Consider the following 16,239-nt stretch of genomic DNA (forward strand, 5'->3'; position numbering starts at 1 on the left):
GTGGGCTCCAAGGACACCTTTCCCGAATCTCACCCAGGCTTCCGTACTCAGCAGTATCCCCTACTGAGGATCCTCCCCTCCTCGGCTCCATTGTTCTTATAGACAGGAGGGGGAGGGGGGACATTGAACTGCTGCTGATGATGTGAGTTCTGCCACTGTTTATGGATGGATACAGAGGAGGGGGACAGGTAACGTGTGCACAGAACACATAGAGGAGTAATGGGAGAGGGGGCAGAGTATTTATGCTGTGGGGTGGAGGGATTTCAGGTCCTCTCACCTCCCGAAGCACCCCCCAGGACAAATCCTCTTACCCCCCAAATCAAAGAGATGCCGCCTGCCACAGTGGACCTAAGTCCTCCCCACATGGCATCCTTCTGTGTCCTCCTGCTCCCCCCACGACGTCCCCTGTGTACACATGTTGCAACAGAAATTATACACGCTCACACTTAACAGGTATATCGCCTGCCATTCAAATAAATGGGGCCACTCTGCAAACATCTTGTAACATTGTGCAGCACAGCAACCAAGGGACTAAAGCAGGCAGTGAGGAGGCATTTTATCACCTTTTCACAACCTGCTCTAACCCCTTGGATTCAAAACTAGCATGCTGAAACTCCATGCATTACACACAGTTGCAGGGTGTTTGCAGAGAGGCCCCATTCACATGAATGGGTCATGCTTGGCAGGCTACACCTGGTAAGTGTAACAAGGTGTATAATTCCTGCTGCAGGATGTGTACACCGATGGCCAGTGGGTGGGCCCTGGGGAATGTTGGTGGTCAGACCCGGGGTGTCCAAGCACTGGAGGATCTCAGTGCTGGCACACTGCAGCAGGAATGTACTATGCTGTGTGCCCTGTGTTTTGCTTTGTGCCCTACCGTGTGCCCCATGCCCTGCTGTGTACCGCCTGATGTGCCCTACTGTGTGACCCATGCCCTGTGATTTGCTCTGTGCTCTACTGTGTGCTCCATGCCCTGTGATGTGCCCCATGCCCTGCTGTGTACCACTTGATGTGCCCTGTGCCCCATGATGTGCCCTACTGTGTGCGCTGTGATGTGCCCTTCTGTGTGCCTTGCCTTGTGATGTGCCCCATGCCCTGTGATGTGCTTTTCTGTGTACTCCATGATGTGCCCTACTGTGTGTACGATGGCGCATATTTTCACTTACGCGGCGTATCTGGAGATACGTCGGCGCAAGTGCTTTGTGAATCCGGCCTATATTACCAAAAGTATTGGGACACCTGCCTTTACATGCACATGAACTTTAATGGCATCCCTGTCTTAGCCCGTAGAGCTCAATATTAAGTTGGCCCAAACTTTGCAGGTCTAACAGCTTCATCTCTTCTGGGAAGGTTTAGAAGTGTGTCTATGGGAATGTTTGACCATTCTTTAAGTAGCGCATCTGTGAGGTCTAGAACTGATGTAGACTAAAAGGCCTGGCATGCAGTCTCCACTCTAATTCACCCCAAAGGTGTTCTATTGGGTTAAGATCAGTTCTATCGGGTTAAATCTAGTCAAGTTCCTCCACCCCAAACTCGCTCATCCATGTATTTATGGACCTTACTTTGTGCACTGGTCCAAATCATTTGGTGGAGGGGGGATTATGGTGTGGGGTTGTTTTTCAGGGGTTGGGGTTGGCCCCTTAGTTCCAGTAAAGGTAACACTGAGGGGTTTAGCATACCAAGATATTTTGGACAAATTCTTGCTCCCAACTTTGTAAGAACAGTTTGTGATAGCCCCTTCCTGTTCCAACATGTCTGTGCCAGTGGACAAAGCAAGGTCCATAAAGACATGGATGAGTGAGTTTGAGGTGGTGGAACTTGACTGGCTTGCACAGAGTACCCAATAAACCCAATAAAACACCCTTGGAGACTGTGAGCCAGGTCTTCTCATCTACATCAGTGCCTGACCTCACAAATACGCTCCTGGAAGAATGGTCAAACATTCCCATATACACACTCCTAAACCTTGTGGACAACCTTACCAGAAGAGTTGAAGCTATTTTAGCTGCAAAGGGTGGGCCAACTCAATATTGTACCTTACGGACTAATGCCCTGTACACACGATCGGTCCATCCGATGAAACCGGTCTGATGGACCGTTTTCATCGGTTAACCAATGAAGCTGACTGATGGTCAGTCGTGCCTACACACCATCGGTTAAAAAACCAATCGTGTCAGAACGCGGTCACGTAAACCACGTACGACAGCACTATAAAGGGGAAGTTCAAATCCAATGGCGCCACCCTTGGGGCTGCTTTAGCTGAATTTCATCAGACCGCTCACATCGGTTTGACCGATCGTTTGTACGCGGCATTAGACTGGGATGCCATTAAAGTTCATGTGCGTGTAAAGGCAAGCGTCCCAATATTTTTAGTAATATGGGGCCAGATTCACAAAAGAGATATGACGGCGTATCTCCTGATACGCCGTCGTATCTCTGAGAGTATCTATGTGGCTGATTCATAGAATCAGTTACGCATAGATAGCCCTAAGATCCGACAGGTGTAATTGACTTACACCGTCAGATCATAGGATGCAATACTTCGGCCGCCGCTGGGTGGAGTTTGCGTCGTTTTCCAGCGTCGGGTATGCAAATTAGCTTTTACGGCGTTCGTTACGTTGTCGCTAGTCAGTTTTTCGCGTCGCAAAGTTACGGCTGCTATTGAGGTGGTGTAACAATAGACAGCCCATGTTAAAGTATGGCCGTCGTTCCCGCGTCGAATTTCAAATTTTTATTTTTTTGTGTAAGTCGTCCGGGAATACGAAAGTACGTTACGCACGTTACGCATGTCGCCATTCAAAACATTACTTCGATGTCATTTCGCGCAAAGCACGGCGGCAAATTTCAAAACGGAGCATGCGCAGTACGTTCGGTGCGGGAACGCGCCTAATTTAAATGGTCCCCGCCCCATTTGAATTAGGCGGGCTTGCGCCGGACGTCTTTACGTTACTCCACCGCAAGTTTACACTCAAGTGCTTTGTGAATCAAGCACTTATGAGGAAAACTTGCGGCTGTGTAACGTAAAGACGATATGTTACGCCGCCGCGGATCTTTATGAATCTGGTCCATAGTGTATATATTAGAAAGCCTATAATAATAGTCTGTCCTAAAATGTATGCCTGCATGTTTTTTTCACCTTCTGCTAGATGAGCAATTGCTCGTTATTAAGCATTTTTTGCATAACACTCTTGACTTTGAGCAATTCACACATATTTTATCAGTTTAATGCCTTAACTTGTGTGTGAATAAATGACCCTACAGGCCATGAAGTATTGTCCTATGGGCATCACTTTTTTCATCCTGTGGACATGAAATCTGTCAGAATAGAGTAAATTACTTCACCCCCCAATGTCTCACAGAACAAATCCTTTCAGACTGCTACATCCAAATGACCCTGTTAATTGGAACACTCAGTTATAATGTTGATAGTTCCCATGTATCAAATTAGCCTCTGCCACAATCCCATTCCACAACATCAAGATGTCATCAACAAAAGAACAATATCTCAATGTGATTCTTATAGTACGTCAGATTATTCAGTTTTCTGGTTAGTTTGGAGATTTTTTTTTTTGAGGAGGGGGGGGGGAGAGAGTTTAGGGAATGAATGGAAAGTGTGCACAGGGGAATTTATATTGATCTTTTGATCCATTCAAATTATTTCCCAAAGGAAGAAGTTAAACAAAATGAACTATAGAAAGTTTTCCAGAGAATAGTATTACGTTAAGGTGAAGATTCCAGTTAGGGGGGGGGAGGTCTGAGGGGAGGTGCAGCACAGTACAACCTGACAGAACTACTAAAAACTCCCCACAATGGATGTTCTAGACTCCAACAACTTGTAGGTTAAGATGGAGTTCTTTCTCTGTTTTAAATAGCTAAAATTCACACTTAATCATTGCATAATTATCTGTATATACAGGGTATGTATGTGCGTGTGTGTGTGTGTGTGTGTGTGTGTGTGTGTGTGTGTGTGTGTGTATGTATATATATATATATATATATATATATATATATATATATATATATATATATATATATATTGTAAAGCTTGGGGGCTATAGCTCAGCGGGATTAAGTGCATAAACCATTTGGGGGGGGGGGAGGCTTTTATTTACAGACAAACTACAATAAGGCTTTGCTCAGCACACAGGGAAAACTATAACACAAAAGTCTGCTTAGCTTCAGCATCAAATAAAAGTCTGCTTGTCTTCGGCACAAAAATAAGTCAAAACAAAAACACATACAGTTTGTTTGTAGATGAGTCTTCGCCCCGGATTTCAAAAGTCCTCACTGTATTCTTAACAGCTCCCAGCAGACTCCCAGCTCATCTTCACAGGTGCAAACCCCATACTCCTTCACACACCTCTAGCACCACTTCCTGTTTTATGAGCTGTTCTCTGGAAGTGTTAACTCTGTGTGTGCTGACTCCCAGTGGTCAGGGGTGGAGGCTCTTTCCCACCCGAATAGCACTTTAGAGCCTCCAAAATTCCAGGCCCCAAATTAATCTACCAAGACAGAGAGGACTGCGAGCCAGTCCTCTCTGGATTAACTCTTACGCCTGGAATCCCTCACCAATTTTGGATGACCCCCTGAACACTCTCACAGCTATTTAAAGGGACCATAGCCCAAATAGTGGTGCTGTATAGCACCCGTCCAGGACCCAACCCTGGCGTCCTGTACAATATATATATATGTATATATTTGTACATATACTGTAGGTGACCGCGATATTGTGTCAATCTCGCTCCCTTTCTCAGTGAGATTGACCACCACCTTCGCCGCGATGGGGAAAAAGCTGTCATAGAAGCTGTCATAGAAGCGACGGGGATCCGACTTGGATTCCCGCCAAATGTGTTTCCAGCACGACGGCATTGCGCTGATTCTCGGCAACATGGTGCCGACATCTCGCACTCGCTGGAATAGAAAAAGCACATTCCAGCGAGCGCCCCCCTGCCCCAGAGCACCCAACCCCCCATGTTGAGGGCATGCGGCCTGGTACAGCTCAGGAGGGGGGGAGCTTGCTCGTCCCCACTCCTTGACTGACCAGCCGGGCGGCGTGCTTGGATACGGGTCTGGTATGGATTGTGGGGGGACCCCCACGCCGTTTTTCAGCATAGGGGGTTCTCCTTACAATCCATACCAGACCTAAGGGCCTGGTATGCCCCTGGGGGGGAACCCATGCCGTTTTTTTATTTAAAATTTGGCGTTGAGTTCCCCCTCATGATTCATACCAAACGTCGTAGCTAGAATTGGCAGGAATCCAAGTCGGTTCTCCGTCGCTTCTATGACGCGCTCGCTGGAATGTGCTTTTTCTATTCCAGCGAGTGCGAGATGTCGGCACCATGTCGCAGAGAATCAGCGCAATGCCGTTGTGCTGGAAACAAATTCTCGGCGACAGGTATTGTAGGCCTAAGGGTCTCTGTTTTTGTTTTAATTACATGTACACACAAATTGTAATGCATTCATTTACCACCTTTCAAAATGTACTGAACACTGACCCCAGGTTGTTTTATGAGCAAGCAGTATATAAGATCAATAACACACAAGTGTTTGACGCGTGTCCCTCAATGGACATCAAGAAAGAAAGATTTTATGGTAGGTACAAAAATATAATTTTCTTTATCATCCATTAAAGTACACAGAGATTGTAGAAATGATTAGACAGTTGAGAAGTTCAAAAGAAGTCCAACTGAGGCATGGACAAAAGCCACTTAGGAATTCAAAAAAGTGGAGATTATACTAAAGGAGTATATCAAAGAATCAGTGCCTGAAAGAAGGGCCCATCAATCTGGAAAATTGCCATGGCCAAGGAGAGAGAACCTATGCTCAAACAGGTGATGCAAAGCAGGACAGGTAAACACCACTTATGCCTCACACACGGTCAGACTTTTGACCGTGCAAAAGTCCGCTGTAAGTCCATCGGAAGTCCAACGGAAAGAAAGAGAACAAGTTCTCTATCTAAGGTCCGTCAAGCTTCCAACAAAAAAAGCCCGATTGAGGCTACACACGGCTGGACTTTCCGAGAAAAAAAGCCTGTCTGACTTTTTTTCTAGGAAAGTCCGACCGTGTGTACGAAGCATAAGGGGAAGAAAGTGTTACCATGGTTCTCACTCAGCAAAATGGAGGACCATCCACCATAAAAAAAAGAAACCACTTACCACATGAACAGAAGAAAAAACACTAGATGAACAACTAAGGTGATCAATAAAACATTATGTTTACTGGGCCAAGTACCAGAGTAAAAGCAGGCATACTTTGTCCAATAGTGGAAAAGACATTTAGACAGCTATAGAAAATACTAAAACCTAGCATACCTAACCACTGATTTCAGGGAAAGAGGCTTGGACAGATAGAATATTTCCAGGGTAAAGACCAACCAGACAACAGCTGTTAAGTTAAATGTTCCTAACCCTTGACCTCAGGGAGAAAGAAGTCTAAGAAATGACAGGATGGTATGTGATAGACATCTAATTTCTTGAAGTGATATCCAACCTCATAGCATAAAATGTAAATGGCAAGAAGAGAATAAATCATTAGCAGTAAAAAAAAGTGAAGCTATGCAGAGGATGGGGTGATCAACAACACCTGTACAAAAGGGTAGGCAGGGATGAGGACAAATCCTAATGCAAACTGGCATACAAGAACATCAGGGTTGAAAGGATGAAAAATAATCCTTCCAATTAATACAAATAAGTATTTTAGAGATGTGGTAAATACACTGCAAACCTATCGAACCAGTTAAAAAATATATGGTTCTAAAAATTATTTAATCCACCCCTGTAAGAACAGAATGTTCCATTGAGGAGTAGAAGTGAAAAGCATTCTCTGGTTAGATGAGGTGGAGAGGCCACACTATTCATCCTTTCCAATCACAGAATAATTTGCATCCGTTCAGTAAATGCAGGGCATTCTCTGGATGGCACTGTTGCTGAGTGACCATCTTCCTGTGTTCAGAGCGCAGCAGTGCAGCCTCTCGGCACGGTACCCAGAAGCAAGTGGAGAGCACTGGAGAAGTGGTGTTTACTTCAATGATTTTCAGCTTCCAGGGGGGTCGGCCATGTATGATAAATGCTTAGTTACATTGGTCCAAATTGGACCAAAGTATAAAATATCCATACCTGGAGTTCTTCTTTCATCTTACTATTGTCTACCAAAACAATTTTTGGGGGAGAATTTACCTTCTATCTTTTCCTCTTTGCATTGTTTAGTTATGTTTAAAGCTCCTTGCAAATGTAGTAATGGTCATCTATTACAATTAAAATAATACACTATTTACATGTATGTTGTAAACCATTTAGAACTGTGGGTGATTTCTTGTCTAAAATTACGTTACTGTTTATTGCTGTTTGGTTTTACACATGCACATATTTTGTAATACAGCATTTTTGCATGCTTGGGTGTTTTTGCAAAGCCATGTATATATATTTTATAAAAGTCATACTGATTAAACTATCATCAGGTAAATTGAAATATCAGTTCTCAAGTTAATCCAAAGATTAAATTCCTCTTTTCATTATTGCCATACATTAGTTCCATGCACACTGCTTGGAGTGGATGTAAAAGAAAAATGTGATTTTATTCATCTCAATGTGACCAAGTGGATTCTGGCATAAAACAGAATCTGCTGTACTTTTCAAAACTATTAGCTTTTTAAATATATCCAGGGATACGAAGAAGCTGTGTGACTATAACCTCTTACCCTTGCATTGTTCTCCCTGTGCTTTTGCCATTGCCATTACTGGTTGTTTGATGACATTCAACCTGTCTGCATCTGTACTCTAGCTGCAGGTAAAGTTAGAAAAGAAGGAAGACAGGCAATTGTGAAATGCAAAAGAGGAATCTCCTGTATCTCAGTTCTGGTGCTTCCAAAAGGTTCTGTGTGTCATCAGGTTATCTTCTGCTGTGTAATATGCTCTGGTTTGATTATTTCAACTGTGGTTATATGGGAACGTAAATTGTTACATTGTAATTTTTTTGCACTGTGCCCTTGGTTGACTGGTTGAGTTGGTGGGTCCTGGGAAGGAAGGCTTAACTAGGGCCTCATTAGTGCCCATGGAGGGGGAAATCGGGGAAAGATTGGCAAGATGTAGGTGTTAGGCTGTCTGGAGGTACCACCCCTGGGTGGGTGACAGTCAGTGTTTACAGTGGGGTATGGGGCCTGTGGATTTATATGGATTTGTGCTACCTTAACTAAATATGCTTATGGATTATTGCTGCTGAATGTGGATTCCTGCCAGTTATGGATTCACACTGAAAATGACTCTCTTATGGACCTGCTGCTTTATACATGTATGACTACCTCACGGGGCGTTACTTTGGGGCATTTAGAGTAGAGAACTTTGTACAGGAATGTGTGTGGAAGATGTCTTTGATAACTGTTCCTTTGCTACCTCAACTACTTAAGCAAAAGATTTTTATTGCTCCTTTAATTTGTCTGGTCTGAAGTCTCTAAAGGGGTGCCTGTAAGTCATATCAAAAGAAAAGAGCTTACAACAGGGAACTGGAAAGATTACAGAAGATGCAGTACAGAAGTCTAATGACCAGAGAAGCTGTCCTAAGGATGTTTTATTGCTGTTGCTAATAACTACGGTAGTTGTGTCACATGTTTAAGCAAACCTTAAACTGGTGACAAGACAAGGGTGACAGATGCTTGGTCCCTTCATTAGCGACTTCATTAGCGACTAGTTCCCCATATACTGAGACCAACTTTGTGGCACCGAGGTAAGGACCTAGCCTAGAGTCATGTATAGAGATGTAGAGGAGGCCCTAGGAGGAGAACAAGTATGGAGATATAGAGAAGTGTGTTTTCTGTATCCATTAGTAACATACGGAACATTGTCACTGAGAGTGAGGCGGTGGCACTGGTGAGTTGGTGGAGACCGGTACACGCTCTGTACTACTCGCTCAGCAAAGCTGCACACCTAGAGGGAGAGGTGATCTCTAGTAGAAGATGTGTCTGAAGTGCATTAGTGTCAACAGTATAAGAAGTATAGCCATGGATTACAAAGTGTTAACTGTGTAAATTGCCTGCTCACTTTTAAGTCTGGAGTACCATCTTCATGCTGATTTCACTTGACCGCAGCTCCTGCCTATGGTTTAGGCATTAGCTAGTGCAGTTACATAGTGTCCCCGCTAGAACAGCTTAAGCCCCGCCCAAAGATGTGTCTTTCTTTGCTGCAGTTAAATGCTCACAGGCTGCCCTGTTATAGCTGCTTTTTATCTATTTCATGATGGTCTACCTAAACCATGGGTCTTCAAACTACGGCCCTCCAGTTGTTTAGGAACTACAATTCCCATCATGCATAGTCATGTCTGTGAATGTCAGAGTTTTACAATGCCTCATGGGATGTGTAGTTCCGCAACAGCTGGAGGGCCGTAGTTTGAGGATCCCTGACCTACTGTAAACAATCCATTCAATTTATGTCCAATGAGGAAAGCCATCAGACAACATAGTTGAACATTTTGTTGATCTATCAAATTGGGTGTAAGTAAAATCTGTGTTTGTAGTTGGCTTCAGTAGGGTCATTTCATCACTAAAGCTGTTGGCCATGAAAAACACATTTTTTATGTTTTCATTTCATTTCAATCGGAATGTTTTTTATGAAAAATAATCCAATTTCTTTATGTTTTTGCACATAACATTACCTCTGAAGGGTTTATATGTTTATATTATGGATAGCTGTGCTAGGCCCCAGAAGCTTAATGGCACACTATTGCAATTGGACATACATTCACTTTTTTTTATTGCATTTTTGTGTAAATATGAGATCTGAGGTCTTTTTGACCACAGATCTCATATTTAGGAAGTCCTGTCATGATTTTTTCTATTATAACAGATGTTTACATTTCTTGTAATAGGAATAAAAGTGACAAATTGTTTTTATTAATAAGAACAGTGTAAAAAAATTACTAAAAGGTAAAATAAATAAAGAAAAAATAAATACATTTTTTAAATGTGCCCTGTCCCGCCGCGTGCAGAAGCGAATGCATATGAAGTAGCGCCTGCATATGAAAACGGTGTTCAAACCACACATGGGAAGTATCACCACGATTGTTAGAGCAAGAGCAATAATTATATTTCTAGACCCTCTCTGTAACTCAAAATATGCAACCTGCAGAATTTTTTTAAATGTCACATATGGAGATTTTTAAGGGTAAAAGTTTGTCGTCATTCCACGAGTGGGTGCAACTTTGAAGCGTGACATGTTGGTATCAATTTACTCAGCGTAATATTATCTTTCACAATATAAAAAAAAATTAACTAACTAACTTTACTGTTATATTTTTTAATAAAAGCACTTACCTGGAAATTTGCGGCGGTGTATCGTAAATCCGTCCGGCGCAAGGAGGGCCAATTCAAACGGGGCGGGTACCTCCTGACGCAAATTTCCCGATGTGCTTTGCGCGAAATTACGTTGCGCCGACGTTTTGTGAATCGCGACGTGAAAAAAAGACTTGTACCGGGAAAAAGAAAAAAAGAAAAAAAAATTCAAAAGCGACGCGGGAAAGACGGGTATACTTTTACATGGTGGAGTAATTTTCCACTTTGTAAAAGGTGCCCTATCTTTGCGACGGCAAACTAACACTCGCGGCGACGTAACGACGGGAATTTTTTAAATGTCACATATGGAGATTTTTAAGGGTAAAAGTTTGTCGTCATTCCACGAGTGGGTGCAACTTTGAAGCGTGACATGTTGGTATCAATTTACTCAGCGTAATATTATCTTTCACAATATAAAAAAAAATTAACTAACTAACTTTACTGTTATATTTTTTAATAAAAAAGAGTCAATTTTTTCCAAAAAAAGTGCACTTGTAAGACCGCTTTGCAAATACAGTGTGACAAAAAATATTGTAACGACCGCCATTTTATTCTCTTCGGTGTTAGAAAAAGATATATAGGGCCAGATTCACATAGCCCGGGCGCAGCGCAACGTAACCGATTTACGTTACACCGCCGCAAATTTTCTGTGCCCGATCCACAAAGCACTTACCTGGAAATTTGCGGCGGTGTATCGTAAATCCGTCCGGCGCAAGGATACGGGGCGGGTATCTCCCGACGCAAATTTCCCGACGTGCTTTGCGCGAAATTACGACGCGCCGACGTTTTGTGAATCGCGACGTGAAAAAAAGACTTGCGCCGGGAAAAAGAAAAAAATTCAAAAAAATGTAAAAGCGACGCGGGAAAGACGGGTATACCTTTACATGGTGGAGTAATTTTCCACTTTGTAAAAGGTGCCCTATCTTTGCGACGGCAAACTAACACTCGCGGCGACGTAACGACGGGAAAAAGCTTTGTGGATCGCCGTAACTCCTAATTTGCATAACCGACGCTGGTTTACGACGCGAACTCCCCCCAGCGGCGGCATCCTAAGATCCGACAGTGTAAAACTATTACACCTGTCGGATCTTAGGGATATCTATGCGTAACTGATTCTCTAAATCAGTCACATAGATAGAAACAGGGATACGACGGCGTATCAGGAGAAACGCCGTCGTATCCCTTTTGTGAATCTGGCCCATAATGTTTGGGGGTTCTAAGTAATTTTCTAGCAAAAAAAAGTATTTTAACTTGTAAACAAGTTTGAAAAATAAGCCCGGTCTTAAAGTGGGTAATATTTAAGCATACTTACCACACTATTGAGTCCTCGACCTGAAAACATAGCACAAGCTTTGATGGGACTCATCTACTCTCCACGTCATGCCTCTTTGTACACCGATTCTTTTTTGTAACTTGAGAAAGAAACAACAGCTGCATAAAATAAAAAACTCATATAGACTGTTAATTTATGGTTACATAATGCATTGGGACCTGGCTTTGTTTGAAGCAAGGGCTTGGTTTTAACCACCTATACTGCTGCGTTGTTTGACAGAGCCATAGCAGTAAATATGTCATGGAATGTGTCCTGATCCCTGAAAAGTATCATTAACATAATCACACTGCTCAATCCATCATACATACAATATGTGTTTGCTTATCTACAGAACACTACCCAATCAGAAATCAGAGTTTAAATTGAGATTGTGTGTATTATGTAGATTGTATCCAAGTTCAGTAATAAACATTCAGCCAGAAAACATCTGTTATAAATGTAATTGATTTTAAATGTAAATCAGACGGGTAACGCTAACTGATTTCCACATTCGGAATCCCTTTTGGCTATAATGTCATGGCAAGGTACTGAATAGCAAACTGGTTGGGGGCGATTTCTAACTTTTGAACAATTTATAGAGATTAGGTCAATCGTAGCACTAATAAATAAATATGTATGCACGTAGTATCATATACTGTAATATAATTATTTATTGCACATCTGGCATAAACTGCAGTTCAAAATTATGTTGAATAATTTAAATAGTACAGTATGTTTTCCATGGTGTATTGCTTATTTCTAGCATACTGAAAAGAATATATAAGAAAGCTCTGTATTTTCCATTTTTGAGCTCCTCTCTGGCGTGATCGTTCTCCAATCATCTTCATCTTCATGTAAGCTTCATTTTTTTAAATTATCTGAAACGGCAAAATTACCAAGCAGTGAAGCAATAAAACTAATGCCGCGTACACATGATCATTTTTCGGGTTGTAAAAAAAAACAATGTTTTTAAGGGTCTAGAAAAAACAATTTTTTTTTTCAACCCGATCATTAAAACAGCCTTGCCTACACACGATTGTGAAAAAAAATGCTCTAGCAAAGCACGGTGACGTACAACACGTACAACGACACTATAAAGGGAAAGTTCCATTCGGATGACGCCACCCTTTTGGGCTGCTTTAGCTGATTTCGTGTTAGTAAAAGACGCTTTTCTGTCTGTTACAGCGTGATGAATATGCTTACTCCACTACGAACGGTAGTTTTACCAGAACGAGCGCTCCCGTCTCATAACTTGCTTCTGAGCATGCGCGGATTTTTCACGTCGTTAAAGTCCACACACGAACATTTTTTACAACCCGAAAAACGACAACGTTAAAAACGTCGTTAAAAAATAGAGCATGTTCAAATTTTTTTTGCCCGTTTTTCAGAACCCGAAAAATGCTCTGAAGCCCACACACGATCGTTTTTAATGACATAAAAAAAAAACGTAATTTTTTACAACCCGAAAAATGATTGTGTGTACGCGGCATAAGACATACCAGAAACTTGCTTGACAAGCACAGGTTTAAACAGAGGGGACAGCAAGCTTAACATAATTCAGTTTGCTAGAGAACCATGCGTCATCCTTTTAGCCCTATATTGCACCTCAGTACTGCTGATCTCCTGCACCCTCTCTGAAGCCACATTCTGTCTGCATGCAAGAGGTGCCTTGTGTAATGTATATACAAAATATATATTTACTAGCTGAATACCCGGCGTTGCCCGGTCTTCCTATCTTAACCTTTTGAGGAGGAAAATCATAGTAATATAAATATACCCATCTTTTATATAAGGGTGTAGGTAAGGGTTAATTTAACTGTCATATATTTTTATTTGGCATATAAGTAATATGTGTACCAGGTATTATTGAAATATCTCCAGGCGTACAGAAGTTATGTGGGAACATACATTTCCCATTGATTTGCATGGGACTTTAAACAAAAACCCCAACCCTCACAAATGGGGGTAGTTAAGGGATAAATTAACTATCCTATAGTTTAAGTGGACATATAAGTAACATGTGACCAAGTGTTATCGAAATATCTACAGCCGTTTGGAAGTTATGAAGTAACATGTATTTCCCATAGAGTTGAATGGGACTTTAAAGGAAAACCCCGACCATGGCAAATGGGGGTGGGTAAGGGTTAAACCACCTATCCTATGTTTGTTGCTGACATATAAGTAACATGTGTGCCAAGTTTCATGTTAATATCTTTAGCCGTTTGGACGTGATGCTGGAACATGAAGAAACATGTATTTCCCATAGAGTTGAATGGGACTTTAAAGGAAAACCCCGACCATGGCAAATGGGGGTGGGTAAGGGTTAAACCACCTATCCTATGTTTGTTGCTGACATATAAGTAACATGTGTGCCAAGTTTCATGTTAATATCTTTAGCCGTTTGGACGTGATGCTGGAACATACATACATACATACACACACTTGAGTTTTATATATATATAGATTCAGAAATGCACTTACAGGATGCTTTTAAAAAGCATAGATGCTTAATTGACGCATTTCAGATGCATCCTGTGTCTTTACTAAAAAAAAAGAAAAAAGTGATCTTTTTAATTTAATAAGTTAATTTCCATTTCATCATTGTTTTTTTTTTTGTTGTTGTTGTTTCTTGACTGCAGACCTATACACAGAAACAGTGATTTCAGTCTCTCTACCTGTAAATGATAGTAAGATGAACGAAAAAGCTAGAATTTTTTTATGTACTGAAAGGTTATGACTTTCCTGTTATATTGCTATGAAGCTATTTGGCCCAGTGAAATTCTCTTTAAAATATGGAGCATCCAGTTATTACGTTGAGCCTTTAATTTTATTTAAATTAATATTTAACATTTCCATCCTGTGTCCTAAACCTCTACAAGTGAAATAAGCACAAAACAGACAGCATGAATGTGTGCATAGAGCTGAATTCTGCAGGGAGAAGCAGAAAGGTATCATTTCAGGAATATCTTCTGCATGAAGACTGAATACTTTTTAGTGAAAAAATAATCCCATATAATGTTGCTAATCTAGGACAAGGTGAAAGATGCATTCATAAAATAAGGAACAGCTGGAATATCAATTTTCTCACAAAGCAACACAGTTTATGCATTGTTTTAAGCAAAAAGTATCAATAGCATACATTAAACTTAAATATTACTCTGGGATTTATCATAGGAAACATTCTTCAGTCAGTTTATCACCTTCTGCAAGTGTAGTGAAAGAAAAATACAGGTAAAATAACACTCAGAGAATTCAAGTATATATTAAGATGTCTATGCTGACAACACTTAAGGTACTGAATATGTACAGAACAAAACACAATGTTCTCAAACTGCTATATTACCTTTCATTGAGATGCACTGTCCCAAGATAATCAAACATGTTTCCTTTATTTCAGCTGTGTTCAAGTTTTTTACCGGATCCCAACCGCCCACCTAAAACCTTCCATTCAACCATAAGGGCTTTACATATGCCTCGGGTGAGATGCTTCACATCCTAGAAGGAGAAAATTGAAATTAGTCTCCCACCAAATGTGGCAGCCCCATGAACACCAATGTCCCCTATGTATCAATGCATCCCAGCTGCCAGTATTTTTACCTATAGCTGCCAGTATTTTTACCTATGCATTGCTTCCCAATAATTTTTAATAAACATAAAAATACAATACATATAAAATTACGATGGCAAGTAGAAATATGTTAATGTGAGACTGCCTAGGCAAGGAACTGGAGGACGGGGGCTGTTTTCACTACTGTGTTTAACAATTATAGGGCACTATTCTCTTTTCTTGCCATGGAAGAAACTACAGGGGAAACATTCCTCTGTAATTGTCTGCAAACACAAGTTTACAAGGCCCTACAAGAGAAAACAATTTTTAAAAAATGAAAAAAAAAAAATGCGATGGATTGTCAGTTTAAATGCCAGCCATGGCACTACATGCATAGAGTTTGCATGTTCTCACTGCGGCTGAATGGGCTTCATCTGGGTACTCTGGTTTCCTCCCACACTCCAACGACATGCTTGTAGGTTAATTGGCACCTGTCTCAATTGGCCCTAGTATGTGTATGTATAAATATGAGTTAGGGACCTTAGGTTGTAAACTGTTATTGTGAATGTACAATATATATGTAAAGCAAAAAAAGTTCAAAGACCAAAAGGTTTGATTAATAACTAGAATTTCTGGACAGCATCGTCAGATACGAGATATCATTCAAAAGTATTGGCATCTATTGGTGGCTGACGATGTTGTCTCAAAATATGTAAGCCCATATCCTCAAATCACTTACAGGATATCTCAATCAATCAGAGATCACCTTGTACACAGTCATTTAACTACCACACCTAAAAGTGTTCGTAAAACCACAAGTACGAGGCCCTGCATGAATTTTAATTTCTGTAGATACCTGATGAGTGCTTCTCAGATATTGCTACCCACTGGAGAGCAGTATAGACCTAATTTCTATGCTGATTGCCAGAATATCGGTGTTGTGTATTTCATGGAATACGAATGCAGGGCAAAACTAACTGAACATTTTTTCATAGGGACAGGGTCTCTAAGAAAAAAATTGGGTCCCCGGTCAGCCGACATATGGGACTCTATAATCATTTT

At 41.3% G+C, this 16,239-nt stretch overlaps 1 long non-coding RNA gene across 1 annotated transcript in view; it reads right to left on the minus strand.

Moving 5' to 3' along the window:
* The window catches only part of LOC120908942, a 255,744-nt gene that overhangs the window by 15,381 nt on the left and 224,124 nt on the right, over window positions 1-16,239 (minus strand). The window contains exons 2-4 of the long non-coding RNA XR_005741193.1: window positions 14,974-15,125; window positions 14,112-14,173; window positions 11,631-12,508 (exon numbers count right to left, since the gene is read on the minus strand). This is a non-coding gene — a long non-coding RNA (uncharacterized LOC120908942). The remainder of the gene's footprint in view (window positions 1-11,630; window positions 12,509-14,111; window positions 14,174-14,973; window positions 15,126-16,239) is intronic.

Source organism: Rana temporaria, chromosome 8 (genome assembly GCF_905171775.1).
Source record: "Rana temporaria chromosome 8, aRanTem1.1, whole genome shotgun sequence".
In the NCBI taxonomy this organism is placed as follows: Eukaryota; Metazoa; Chordata; class Amphibia; order Anura; family Ranidae; genus Rana; species Rana temporaria.